This window comes from Macaca mulatta, chromosome 1 (genome assembly GCF_049350105.2).
Source record: "Macaca mulatta isolate MMU2019108-1 chromosome 1, T2T-MMU8v2.0, whole genome shotgun sequence".
In the NCBI taxonomy this organism is placed as follows: domain Eukaryota; kingdom Metazoa; phylum Chordata; class Mammalia; order Primates; family Cercopithecidae; genus Macaca; species Macaca mulatta.
This window is the reverse complement of record NC_133406.1, coordinates 14,131,219-14,146,509: the sequence shown is the minus strand read 5'-3', so window position 1 is coordinate 14,146,509 and position 15,291 is coordinate 14,131,219.

Sequence of the window (15,291 nt, the reverse complement as noted above, 5' to 3'; positions counted from 1 at the left end):
GTTGAGGTGATGGTGCTGTGCTTTCCCTCCAGTAGGAGGCTTCCCATCATGGCCCATGGTTGTTGGAGGTGATGATGCTGCCCGTGCTTTCCTTCCAGTAGGAACTTTTCCATCATGTCCCGTGGTTGTTGGAGGTGATGATGCTGCCTGCGCTTTCCTTTGAGTAGGAACTTTCCCATCATGGCCCATGGCTGTTGGAAGTGGTGATGCTGCCCAGAGGTTTCTCTCGCCACCCGCCCTTTCCCTGAGAGGGTGCCTCCATCCTGCAACTCCAACCACCTGCTGCTTTTGACAGCCAATATCTTCTGCACGAATGTCTCCTGTGAGCACCAAATCCAAAATGCCCAGCATCCTGCTGGACAATAGATTTTTCAAACTCAACATGCCCCAACTCAACGCCTCATCTTCCCCCTACTTCCTTCCCAAATGTATGGTTCTTATTTTCCTTTTCTCCCCAACCCCCTGCACATATTCAACTTACCTTCTTCTTTGCTTCAAAATGTCTACTACCCATTATGTAGATTCCAAGTCCTCTAGATTCAACCTTAGTAAGGTCTTTGCTCCCACCCACTCCTCCATATCCCCACAGCAACAGCACCATTTCCTGACCTCAGCACCTCTCATCTGGCCTTGCACTGCTCTCCAACCGTTCCTGCAGGCTTGCCTTTCTCCGTCCATCCTCAGCAAACCACCAGGGCATCCGTCTAAGGCAGGAAGCTCTGATCACCTTATTTTCCAGCTGAAACCCCTCAGTGGCTCTCCCTGACTGGCCTCCCTCTCATCCTGCCTCCTGCTGGCCCAGGCCCACCTCATTCCTTATATCCAGCTACACCAATGCCTGACTTTTTCCAAACACACTGCATGGTCTTGCACAGAGTGTCTCTGCCCGCCCTCCCCACCAGCAACTATTTTCTGTCTCTCATGTTTCCACTAAGCAGCACCACCCCCATGACCACGTTTCCCCAGCATAGCACAATGCACCCCTGGTGCACGCTGCTCCCTGGGCAAGAATTTTTTTCTCCTTGCCTGCTCAGCTACTGGACTGTAAGCTCCTTGCAGACAGATGTTAGGTCTTGATTCTCTTCCTCACATCCCTAGTGCCTAGCATAGTACCTGGTACACAGAGAGTACATAATGAATATTTAGGGAAAGAGGCAAGAGAAGGGAGAAGAGGAGAAAAGAAAGAGAGAAAGAAAAAAGAGAAAAGAGAAGAACGGAGAAAGAGAAGGAAAGGAGTCAAAAGACCAACAGAATTGGGTTATACACTGCCCACATACCTGGGGAGTTAAGACGTGTGTGCACATTGTGTGTGTGTGTGTGTGTGTGTGTGTACACGCACACACGATGCTACGGTCCTTTAAACAATTTAGCATAACTCCAAGTACAGCTTAAGTTGCAAATTGTAAATACACCTAGAGAGCCACAGCATTCTCCCTGGAAGACATTCACGGAGTATTACTCAGCACATGTCACCAAAGGCCCACCATGGGTCAGGCCTCGTGCTAGGCACTAGGAAGACAAAAAACAGATGACAATTTGTTTTTATCATTGAGAAGCTCAGAGGAAAAATCTGGGCAGCAAACAAATGGTCCAAATCTGGCCGGCAGCTGTTTTTGTAAATAAAGTTTTATTACAACACAGCCACGCCATTTACTATCGGGCCCTTTGCAGAAGACGTCTGCTGGCCTTGCCCTAGATAGTAGAGGCCTCCAGGCCCTTGGCCTTGTCCACTGCCAACAGCACAGTGCCTAGCCCCTTGCTAAGTGCTCAGCAAACCCATCCTCAAGGCTCCAGAAACTCTCTGGAGTCGGGCTCACTGGTAGAGAAGAATTACTCCTCCTTATCTAATATGAAAATAAGAGTGCATTTTCCTCCAAGCAAAGGCATGCCACTAGAAGAGGCAGCATGATATCCAGCAGCTGTTGGTGACCTCTCTACAGACATGACAGACTCATCTCCGGGACCAGCCCTTTATACAGAGACTTCCATCCAGCATCCTCACGACATCTGGCCCGGGCTGTACAAATCCAGAGACCTAGAAACAGAAACTGTGATTCCTCTTGAGAAGTGAGGCTGCTATGTGGCTGGCGTCCACACCACACTGCCAGCTTCAGGCTCTATTGCCTTATCTTAAATTACAAACTCTACCAGAAGAAAATGTCAGCCTTCCGCTGCGGTTCGGAAGGCTTTGTGTGTGTTAACAATTGTCTTGGAACCTGCACTCAAGACGACCTCAAGCATGCTTTGTTCTTCTGCTCATGTCGTGGCCATCAGGGTGAAGAGAGATGAGAACAGAGGCTTGGACAAGACAGCCCTGGCTGACCAGTCAAGTGTAGAAGACACATACACACATTGCCTTTTTTTCTTTTCTTCTTCAACTTTTATTTTAGAGTCAGGGAGTACCTGTGCAGGTTTGTTACAAAGGCATATAGCATGATTCTGAGCTTTGGTGTACGATTGGCACCCAGGTAATGAGCATAGCACCCAACAGGTAGTTTTTCAGCCCTTGCCCCTGCTCCCCTCTCCTTGGTCTAGTAGTCCCCAGTGACTATTGTTCCCATCTTTATTCATAATAGCAAAAACACAGAATCAACCCAGGGTCCCATCAATGGTGGATTGGATAAAGATGTGGCTTATATACACCATGGAGTACTATGCAGCCATAAAAAAGAATGAAATCAGGTATTTTGCAGCAACGTGGATGTGGCTGGAGGCCATTGTCCTAAGCGAATTAATGCAGGAACAGAAAACCAAATACATCATGTTCTCACTTATCAGTGGGAGCTAACCACATACCTTTCGGAAAGCACCAGAACACTGGTTTGTTCCTGCTTTGTCTTGGCACCAACCCACTTGACCCCTGACTCATCCTTCTCTGCAACACTCCTGTTTGCTTTTCTCTAACATGGAGAAGGTAATTCTCAGGGGAAGAACTAAGCCCAAACATCCTCTAAGACAGTAAAGCGTTAACAGCTTAGAAAGAGCTGCAGACTATTAAAATGTGAGCTGCATTAGTCAGCTGAACCGAGAATTCTCATCCTGGCCCTTGCTCTTGGAGGGAATGCATGCCTTAGTGCTTACTCAGCTCTTAAGCAGGCTTTGTTGTTTTGTGTGTGTTTGTTTCCCGTGACTGTGTTTAACTTTTTTTAAACTGTGGTTTAAGAAAAAAAAAAAAAGTTGATCAGTAAGTCAAAGTGTCAGAACTGTCTGGGTCAAAGCAGGCACTCATAGGGAAGCAGGAAGGCCAGTCTGTAGGTTTAGGGGAAGGGAGGGGAGGAAACCAAATTTTCATTCCACACCAAGCCTGCAAAATCATACAGACAGGAGAGCCCAGACAAAGCTAAATGTCATTTTCTTTATCCTAATTTATTGATTTCTGCTGGCTGTCGGCAGCGCTCAGGGGAGGAAGTGTGCTGAGTCCATAGCTAATGCTTTTCGTTGATCTCACAATTAGTGGGCCCGGGAGCTTGGGGAAGGGGGTGCCATGGAGTGCAGGGAAATGGTGACGAGATGCAAAAGAATCATGGTGGCCAGAGCAAAAAAATCTGTGCTCACATTTCTCTCTCTGCAGTGTTTCCGAAAACGCCTCTTCGTTTACTTGAAAGAGACCTCATGCCAAAAAACGCGTGGCATCATCTCCCACCTGCTCAGTCATGCCTTGAATCTCAAGCCCAGAAACGCAACTGCTGCCGGTGGGGGGTACACCCGAAAAATCATCATCCCGAGAACACCTGTTAAAAGTTCACAATAGCAGAAATCCCCGGTGCTGCATGGAGAATCTTCACTCAGGTGTGTCACCCCCTAGATGGTAGAAAGGTCCAGGGGCAGGTGTCCAGTGGGGCCAGGGAGACACGCAGGTTCGAGGTTGTTCTACAAGCCCGAGAAAAATATCTGGGCCTCAGAATGTCAAGAGAGCTAGTTCTTCAGAGTTCTATTTTCCATTCTGCTACTTTGAGAGGGATGTGGGCTTTCACTATGCTCATTATTTTCATGAAAACTCATTACAAAACTGAAACCAACATCACAGAACAATGAGGAATCACCAGCCCATTGCACAAGTTCAGAGAGGCACATATGGCCACTGCAATGCTTCCTTTCCAAAGCTCTTTGGTTCTTGGGTGGAGTGGCCTCCGCCACGGGCTTTCCCAGGTCACATCTGCTCCGCACTTTTTTCCAGGTGCCTCTGTCCCCCGAGGCCTCACCCCCGGCCCGGGTGGGCCCCTGGACAGGCATGCGGCACTGACCCCGCTGCAGTCTCCAGGTTCTCAAAGCCAGCTGCCTACTGGATATTGCACCCCTAAAGTCCCACCAATGTGTCCTCAACAGGATCTCCTCACAGCCCCCCTTTCTGGTGAAGGCTGATCAGCTTCCAGCCATACAGATGTGAAGCCTCGCTGTCTCCAAGGAACCCTGGAGTCCTGTTGATTCCCCTTCTGAATATCTCCTCATTCTGACCTCCTCTTCCTCACACCCACTGCCCTCCACCCGGCCCAGCCTCAGCCCAGAAGGGCCTCCTCTCCAGACTCTGTCCAGGTATCTGCTGCCTCGCCTCTACCCTGCCCTCCGCCTGGCCTCTACCCTGCCCTCCGCCTGGCCTCTACCCTGCCCTCTGCCTCGCCTCTACCCTGCCCTCTGCCTCGCCTCTACCCTGCCCTCTTCCTCACCTCTACCCTGCCCTCCGCCTCCCCCTGGAAGGCTGCTCTCCTTCTCCGGGGTCCTTCACTGCCCACTGAACCACCTCTCAGTCTGGCCTTCAAGGACCCAAATCCACCAACCCACTCTTCTCTTATTCTCCAACACCAAGCCTCAACACCATCACACTGTCCCCTGCCACTGCATGAACGTCCATCCCTCATACCTGTGTCCCCGCCATCATCTTATTTAAAATGCCTCTCCCTCTGATCTGCCCATTCAACACCTCGTCGAAGCCAAATTCCAGTCCCTCCCTCCCTGTGGCAACCTTGCCTGACTCTGCAGCAACTGCAACCCCGTCCTTGTCCTTGCCTGTGTGTCCACCATGTTGCTTCATTATAGTGGGATGTCAGTCGGCATTAAAAGCTGCTGTCTCCTCTACTTCCTTGTACCCATTATCAAAGACCCCCGTGGGCTCATTCGCAAATTCAGAAAAACGTTCCCCTTCCTCAGAACACTACCGCTCAGATGATTGTCACATTTACTGAGTCTGTTCACATTTATGAACACATTTATGAAGCCTGAGATGAATGGTGGCCCTAGGATGGCTGGTGACAAGCCTGCCTGAGCCCAGCCCCCACGGTTCGGGGGGCAGGATCACTTTCTACCCACTGTGCACACCAACTTCAGGTTCTTCATTTCCCGGCTTTCAAGTAGGCTTTGTCTATCTCTAGCAGAAACAATAAATAGTCTGAAAACCAAAGCACTTTTGATTTGCAAAAGCCAGGCTGCACTGAGAAAAGATTTCCCTTAGAATTCTGAAGGATGACTTCACACATCAAGAACGAAGCTACGGCTTGGGAGTGCAGGTTTACGCCATGACTATGGGGAGCAGAAATGGACAGAAAATGTGGGTTGGTGTCAGAGAATAGCTATTTATCTACCGTAAGAAAATGATGGATTACCAATAGGCAGGAAGAAGGGAATCCACAGAGAATATAGCTTAGATGCTTGGGACGAAGCTGAGAGTATTTCCCCCAGCTCTCCCCCTCCACACTGTGCCCCTCCCTCAGTGAAAATGCCAGCAGCGGGGGCAACCAGAAGTTTCAGAAACCCCAGGTGGGCTTGGGAGGAACTAATTAGCTTGGGAGAGTTAATATCTCAAAACAGTAGTTATCATCTGATGGATTTTCCCTTCATGGGGATACATCTCCTCACCGACACTGTAATCAGCTCCCGGGGCAGGCCCGTGGCACAGGTGTGCACACACCTGGCAGCCTTGGCTCTATTCTCTGCCCACCAGAGTCCAGCAGCCAGCACATAATCCCCTTGTTACTACACTGCTCCACTCCTAATAAGGGCAGGGCAGCGTCCCAGAGACTGAGGGGTTACAGAGACTGCTGACCCTGTCCTGAAGAAGGGGCAGTTGGCTCCTTCACTCTTTGGTAGGCAAAGCGGGATAAAAGTGGCTGCTGAAATGCATGGCGGTGTGGAGGGCTGAGCAGTTATTCGGAACTAGGGGATCAGGGATGGCTTCATGGAAGAGGTGGACCTTGGCTTGAGCCTGGAAGGGTGAAGAGCGTGTGCTATTATTTCTTCATCGTCCACCTTCTTCAGACCAAGGAGAAAAGGGGATTTGGCCCCGTCAGAGGAGGTCACTGCCTGCTCTCTGCAGGGACAGCTGGGCCTGGCATCTACCCGCCAGGTTGGGCCCCCAACTCTACTTTGGTTAACTCTCTAACCCTGAGACTCCCGCCTTCACCTCTTGAACCCATTTTGTTCCTCTGTAAAATAGGAAGAGTCACGTTGCCTCCCTTGCCGGTTTGCTGTGAGAATTAAGTGAAAGAGCAGTTACATTTCATCCGTGCTGACTTCCTTTCTGTTATGGACTGAATGTTTATGCTCCTTACAGCCCGACCAAAATTCCTATGTTGAAAAAAACTCAACTCCCAAGGCAACGAATGGCATTAGGAGGTGGGGCCCTTGGGAGGTGATTGGGTCCTGAGGTTGGAGCCCCTGTGAGTGGGATTAGTGCCCTTATCAAAGGGACCCCAGAGAAGAGTCTCACTCTCTTCCCACCATGCGGGGACACAGCTAGAATGTGCCATCTGCAGTCCGGAAGAGGCCCTCACCGGAACTCAACCATGCTGGCACCCAGATCTCAGACCCCCAGTCTCCAGAACCGTGAGGAAGAACTGTGTGTTGTTTATAAGCCACCAGGCTCTGGTACTTTGTTACAACAGCTCAAGCTAAGACATTTTCCCTCCTTCTTTACTGGGGATGATGGGAGGTAAAAAAAACTTAGAGGAAGTCAGCTGGGCGCGGTGGCTCAGACCTGTAATCCCAGCACTTTGGGAGACCGAGGCGGGTGGATCACGAGGTCAGGAGATGGAGACCATCCTGGCTAACACGGTGAAACCCCATCTCTACTAAAAATACAAAAAAATTAGCTGGGCATGGTGGCAGGCACCGTAGTCCCAGCTACTCGGGAGGCTGAGGCAGGAGAATGGCGTGAACCCGGGAGGCGGAGCTTGCAGTGAGCCGAGATCGCGCCACTGCACTCCAGCCTGGGTGACAGAGCCAGACTCAGTCAAAAAAAAAAAGCTTATAGGAATTCAGTCTTTGACAGACTTTGCATTCTAGGGTGCTGGGTCAGGAGGTCCCTGCAGCCCCTCAGGTCCCCAGTAGGTGACTCCTGACCAGTGTCTTGCCAGGCTGGCTGATGGCTCATATGCCCACAGAGCCTGACCCACCCACTCGGGTTTGGGGTAGGGCTGCCACACCTCTCCTGGCTGTCCTGGCCGGGCTGGTATCTGGGTCAGTGCCCACCTGGCTCCCCGATGCACAGCTCGAGGTAGAAGCAAGGACCAGTAGTCTGGATGCCAGCCCTGAAACCTCCCAGCTCACATCCTCCTTGTCCATGGGGTTGGGGCCAACAGAGCAGCTGCCTTGGCCTGGAAGCAATATGTTCACAGACACACCTACAACGTCCCTTTAAGTTTGATGAACGAAAGTTCTGCTGACTGGGTTTCCTTTCAGGCTGGGAGCTGTCCGGTGTTACCTGTCCTCTGTTACAATGTTTCCAATGGCCGGAGCTGGGATTCAGCATCCTGTCCCACTTGTGCCTGTTTGGGATGACTTCACATCAGTAGGGGACAAGGCTATGAGATGAAAGGACCCCTTGCTGAGTCCCTCAGCTGGGCTTCTACTGAACATTCCTGCCAAAGGGGAGCAAGGGGAAACTTCCTCCACAGAGACTGTCAGTCCTCCCTAACAGCACTATAGCCTTTTCAAGGTTGCTAACAGCTGGCTACCATTCCAACAAACCGGAAAGGAATATTACAGGAAAGGAAAGGAGAAGTGGTGTGATTGCAATTGTTGGTTTAGGTGCCTGTCTTTCTAGGAGTCTGTTTGCAATTGGAGGGAAGGAGATCTGTCTTCCTCTCTATCATATCCCCAACACCCACACACCTAGGGAAAAGAGTTGGGGCCCCCTCACATGTCGAGTGCCTACCAGCCTGCATGACAGCTCTGTGGAGCTATGCCCTTGTGTGAAGAAAAAGTCACCTCTTTCCTAGTGGAGGCAACCCTCAGAGCACATCCAACAGAGGAGCACAATCTGTATTTCAGCACCCATGCACCTTCCACTCCCCCCACACACTCCACACTCCTGGCTAAGCCAAGCACCTTTGTGCAGTGCACAACCTGCACATCTGTTCATGGCATCCCTGAATGTAGAATGTGTTCAAAACATGTAGTTAGGTTGAATTCATCAATAGGGAGAGGCTGCAAATGCCAAGTATGCAGCCTGGTCCAAGTGGGATTTTGCTGATTTGACTTTATACAAGGAATCGGGCTTTTTGGAAAAAAGCAGTTTCAGACTAAATAGTGTGACCACTGTCATTTGGAAAGGTTCTTGGTCTGCTCATGGACAGAGCCCTAGGGGAATAAACCTGTTCTGCATCCTAGAGATCCTGAGACTCCTGCCTACCTTTGTCCAGGAACTGCTACAACAGCCCTGCTCCCATCAGCATTATGGTAGAAAATAGCAGAAACATGGCTAGAGCACTCCAGCTGCCCTGTCCCCTCCCCAGTCTACACCAGGGCTCCCAGCATAGGAGCCAGCACCCAACTCAGCACAGCAGGAGAGCTGAAACCCACAGCGCCCAGCATGTGATGCCCAAGCTCTGCTTCTCCGTGAGGGAGACAATTCGCCTGAGAAATATTAACCCCACCTACTTTACAACAGAATGAAGATTTAAGTACTGCATAGGTCCAAGGCACAGGGCCATTATTCTAGATCTCCATCCCTCTCCCTCCAGGGCTCGCATGCTAGAAACCCAAAAGGTACACTGCCAGCGACACCATATACTGTCTGTCCTGTATCGGGCCTAGTCCACCGACCTGGCTGCAGCTAGCTCCTCCCATGCTGCCCCGGGTGTGTCTTCATTATTGGGGGAGAATCGTTCCAAGTCAAGGGTAGACATGGAGCTGTAGTCTCTAAATATGGGAGCCTAGAGGAATAGAGGGACTCACCTTTAGATCCATGAGAATGCAAGGACAACAGCAGGTCTAGCTTCATTCTTCAGCATTCACCTAACATTCGATTTAATTCAACAGATATTTATCATGTGCTTAGGACGTGTCAGGCACTGTTCCTGGGCATTGGGGTATGGGAATGAACACGCTCTGAATATCTGCCTCTGCAGAGCTTCTAATGTAGTCACATTTCTCTTTCATGGGCATTGATCCCCCAGAGCACGCCACGTCAGCAGGCTCTCACTTGCTATGCCACTCACATTCTGCCTGATCTTCACTGTGCAAAACAGAGAGTCCAGTCTGGGAGTGACAGCGCCCAATGAGAGAGGCACTGCCACCAGCACAGGACTCATCCCACGAGGCACGTTGATTTTCCTTTCATCTTTCTACACATTTCCCCTCACTCAATTTTCTTTTCTCTTTCCACACTGTTTCCTCTTTGTCTTTCTTCCATCCTCTTTTCTTTCCTGCTCGCCCTTGGGTTCATGGCTCAGTACTGTTATTGGAACTGCTGACCCAGCAAAGCACATCCACCTCTGCGATGTTTTCCAAGAGCAGGGGATTAGAGGGATGGCCTTCTGCTGGGGCCAGTGGCTGGGGAAGACCCTGTTGGCCATGGATGGGAACTGATCCTGGGCTTACACCACAGCTCCAAAGGAAAGGGGCCGGGGATGTGTCTATGCAGGCCTGACTGACCAGGCAACAAAGTGACACGTGCGCCGACTGGCCCAGAGGAACTCTGATAAGAGGAGATGCCAGAGCTGAAGCTCCTCCCTAATGCTTTCTCCAGGCTCTGTGTGACAACGACTGCCCCTGAGGCTCCCTCCACCTCTCATCCACTGTCAGCAGCTCAGGGCCCCAGAGGCTACCATACCCACAGGGGACACTCCTCCAAGATCCTGGGGATGAGGATGAAAATGTCAGCCTCCCCACCCACAGCCAGTGAGGGTCAACATCAAATCAGAACTCTAACCCTGCAGTAGCAGTCATTGGGAGCAATTTTCTAGAAATGTGCTGCTGACCACATTAGCATATCCCAAACTAAATGTAAATGCACATACCCTGAGTTACAGTCTTGGGAACTGAAATCTGTTTTGAGCTATAGAAAATGAAAAAGTGATGTGTGCAAGGAATCTATGCAAAGGAGCCTCAAAGAGGAAGAATGAGTCAGGCTTGCCCCACATAACCAGAGACCACGGCCAGTACCGAGGTCCCTCAGCCGGTGACACTCCAAAATCTCTCAAAAGTGATCCAGAAGCCAGGTATGGTGGTACACACTATAAGCCCAGCTACTCAGGAGGCTGGGGTGGGAATTGGAGGCCATAGTGTACCATGGTCACACCTGTGAATAACCTCTTCACTCCAGCCTGGGCAACATACCGAGACCCCATCTCTAACAAAAACAACAAAGTGACCCAAGGCTTTTAATCACTAAAAAAACTAAGAGTATTTTGTGTCCATTTCTCTCCTTTTTTTTTTTTTTTTTTTAAAGGCTGGAGTGCAGTGGTGTGATCACAGCTCACTGCGGTCTCAACCTCCCAGGCTCTCAAGCAATCCTTCCACTCAGTCTCCTTAGTAGCTAGGACTACAGGCACGGGCCACCACACATAGTTAATTTTTTTTTATTTTTTTATTTTTATTTTTGAGACTGAATCTCTCTCTGTTGCCCAGGCTGGAGTACAGTGGCATGATCTCGGTTCACTGCGACCTCCATCTCCTGGGTTCAAGCAATTCGCCTGCCTCAGCCTCCTGAGTAGCTGGGACTACAGGCGCCTGACACCACGCCTGGCTAATTTTTTGTATTTTTAGTAGAGACGGGGTTTCACCGTGTTAGCCAGGATGGTCTCGATCTCCTGACCTCATGTTCCACCTGCCTCGGCCTCCCAAAGTGCTGGGATTACAGGCGTGAGCCGCTTCACCCAGCCAATTTTTTTATTTTTATATTTTGTAGAGATGGAGTCTCACTATGTTGCCCAGGCTGATCTTGAACTCCTGGGCTCAAGCAATCGCCCTACCCCAGTCTCCCAAAGTGCTGAGATCTCAGGCATGAGCCACCATGCCCAACCCTATTTCTATTTTTTAACTCAAACAAAATTATTATTTAAAGTATCCGCCTCTGAAACAGAACTGTTTAAGAATGTCCCCGTTGTGTGACTGTTTGCAGAAACGAGTGAGCATACTGGTGACTCAGCCACTCACTCCCTGTGACCCTCAGTGGATCTGACCTTATACAGTCTTTCATTGAGTTAGTCTTTGTCATATATTGCTTATTTTACATCCACGGTGGAGCACCGGCTGAAGACAAGAAGGATAAGAACCCTGATGATGAAATACAGGAACTTCACAACAAGCATAAAATGAGCTGCACACTGTGCCTTATGCCTGTAATTTCAGCACTTTGAAAGGCTGAAGTGGGAGGATCACTTGAGGCCAGGAGTTCGAGACCAGCCTAGGCAACATATTGAGACCCCATTGCTACAAAAAATTAAAAATAAACTAGCCAGACTGGGCAGCAGAGTGAGACCCTGTTTCTAAAAAAATAAAAACAAAAAACAAAATGGTAATCATTCAGCACATTTATCTGAAGATTATTTTCACCAGACCCAGAGTTTTGGTACTTCAAAAATGTAAGTTGAAAGAAAAAAAATGTATATATTGGTGATTCTATCTAATTTGGCTTTTTATTTATGGGTGAAAAAAATCCATATACTATAATGTATTATTTGAAAAGAACAGCTGAAATCTCCTGTTGGATTATGTTCATTAGAAATAAAATGTCAGATGGCTCACACCTGTAATCCCAACACTTTGGGAGGCTGAAGTGCGCGGATCATGAGGTCAGGAGTTGATCGAAACCCCATCTCAACCAACATTACAAAAATTAGCCCAGCATGAGGGCGCATGCCTGTAACCCCAGCTACTCGGGAGGCTGAGGCAGGAGAATTGCTTGAACCCAGGAAGGGGAGTTCAAGTGATTTCTTGAAGTGAGCTAGGATTGCACCACTGCACTCCAGCCTGGGTGACAGAGTGAGACTTGGTCTCAAAAAAAAGAAATAAAATGTCAGAAATTATAAAAATAGACATATTTAAGTCTCAAATATAAGCATTCCAAATGTCAGGAAAATAAAAACAGTTGCTGATTTTCATGTGTTATAACATATATATGTTACATGTTTTTATATGCTATAACATTATAAAATATGTATATTTGGTTAAAAAAATCAAACTTTTTTGCTTTTTTTTACTTTATTTTTACTTTTTGCCTTTTTTACTTTATCTCTATGAATCACACTTTTCTTACATATCTCAAATCCACTTAGTGACATGTGTCACTTAAGAGGGAAAAAAGACAAATATCGTGAATATTTTAAAGACTGTCCAAAAATACACTTTCAATACATGAATTAAGAATACACCATTCTAGGCCAGGCACAGTGGCTTATGCCTGTAATCCCAGCACTTTGAGAGGCCGAGGTGGGAGAATTGCTTGAGCCCAGGAATTCAAGACCAGTCTGAGCAATGTAGTGAGACCCTGTCTCTACAAAAAATTTAAAAATTAGCCGGGCATGGTGGCACGTGTGTATAGTCCCAGCTACTCAGGAGGCTGAAGTGGGAGGATCGCTTGAGCCCGGGAGTTTGAGGCTGCAGTAAGCCGTGATTGCACCACTGCACTCCAGCCTGGGCAACAGAGTAAGGCCCTGTCTCAAAAGAAACCTTTTTTTTTTTTTTTTTTTTTTGGTAGATCAGACGGGGTCTTGCTATATTGCTCAGGCTGCCTCAAAAAAAAAAAAAAAAAAACTCTATAAAATGTTCTACTTAAAATCACTTCTTTATCATATATCACTCAAAAGGGAAAAGCATGTTTCCATTTACAGAAAGGTTTAAAAAATTATACATGAGTCAAAATATGGGAGAAAACCAACTCTCATTGGGATATGTTGGATCTAATTTCAATTTATGAGGTTTTTTTTTTTGAGAAGTTGTATTCATAAGGATTCATATTACTTGATTTTCATTATTTTTAAAGGGTTTCCACAGGAAAAAAAGTAATTACTTATTTTTCCTAAAAAAATAAGACTCACTCTAATTGCAATTACCGTATGCACCCACCGGACCCTCATATACATCTAAGTTACATCTGAGGGGTTTAGGGTTCTTATTTTTTCTGTATCTTGAAACATTTTTGCTATTTCATCATTACTCATGAATTATTTCAAACTATACTTTTAGAAAAAGAATGGCAGAATGACCTAGATTAGAAGAATGATGCGATCGTGAGATTAATCGTTATACTGCCATCATTGTCAGTTTCCCTATGGCCTTGGCAGAAGTATGGCATCACCTTCGAGACGGTATAAAGAGGACTAGAGACACCATCTCTATAGCCTGCTTTTTGCTTGCATTGAATGCAGTTGAAAATTCAGAATTTTTTACTGTCAGTCTATAATGGCAAAGAGAAAAAATATGTAGGAAGACGTTTCACAACCGTTAGATGAATTTGAAGGAGAAAGCAAAGAGATAGCTGGTGTCTAGATACTAATGACGATGATGAAATTGACCATGTAAATGAGATCTCAGACTGTACATCTACAGATGACAATATCATCAACACATTTCTCAGACTCAAAATTTGATGGATAAATGATATATTTCCACAGACCTAAAGGGAATACGGTGTTCTCATCCAGTTAGCCATTCCACCAGAAGGACTTTATTACATAATATTCTGTCAACAGGACCTGGACTATGTCATTTGCTAAAAAGATGCCTGGCAGTGTTTTTTCAACTTTTATGATGTTTGTACACTGAGATTTACTTGAGTTTTTTGTTTGTCTAATTGTTTGCTTGCTTGCTTTTATGTTTGTGTGTTGGAGACAGAGTCTCGCTCTGTCACCCAGGCTGGAGTGCAGTGGTGCAATCATGGCTCACTGAGGCCTCAAACTCCTGGGCCCAAGAGATCCTCCTGACTCATCCTCCTGTGTAGCTGGAACTTACAGGCATGAGCCATCACACCCAGCTAATTTCTTTTTCCTTTCTTTCTTTCTTTTTTTTTTTTTTTTTTTTTGTAGTTTTTTTGTAGAGACAGGGTCTCTCTATGGTGCCCAGGCTGGTCTTGAACTCCTGGCCTCAAGTGATCCTCCCGCTTCAGCCTCCCAATGTGCTATGACTACAGGCGTGAGCCACTGCACCCAGCCTGAAATTTACTTGAATGTTTTGTTACGTGAACAGATGTTGAAGGCAAGTGTGTATACAAAGGTCACTGGAAGGAAATAAAAAGCCTGGTGGTTTGATCATCTTAAATGGTGTTTACAAATCTAAAAACGAAAATGCTCTGCAATTATGAAGCAAAGAAGATGGTCATCCTCTCTTTAACAAAACTGTTTTTGAAGGCTTCAAATTTGTTTTATGTATTTTGACAGTGCAAGTACAAGAAGAGGCAGAAGCAATGGTAAGTGTGAACTTTATAATTAGAGATGGATTTGAAATCTGAATCACTATATCTAAGATGGATGTTCCAGATTCATGCATGGCAGCTGATGAGCAGCTGGTTGCCTTTGGAGAGTATTGTTCACTGTGAGTTATACACACCTTCAAAATCAAGAAAACATAGAATTTTAAAAACACTGGACTTGGTGTGTTTAAATTCTGGTGTCTGAATTTCTAGCAGAGGTTTTTTCACTCTCCTTTTATTTTTATTTCTACAAACTATATGTAAAATGACTGAAAAATATTTATAGGGCCCATTGCATCTAGATGGTAAATGGAAATGACTGTTTTCTTTCTGATAAACTGAGGGTTATATAAGCAGAAATTTCCCAAAATGTGTTCTGCAGAACACTGTGGTCAAATATGTTTGAGAAATGTTGACTAAAACAGAACAAAAATTTTTTTAACTACAGGACTTCTCTAAACCTTTAACATACAAGATGTCCAAAATTTGTTTGAACATAGAATCTTTGGGGGCAGGTTATTACACAGGACTGGAGACTTCTATAGAACGCTTTAAACATGTCTGGAAGGTAAAAAGACAGAAAGCCAAACCATATTACTAGTTAGCTAAGATTAAATTTATAGAGGCTTTTCCCCTTTTTTAGGAAAAAGTTAAAGCATTAAAAAGCC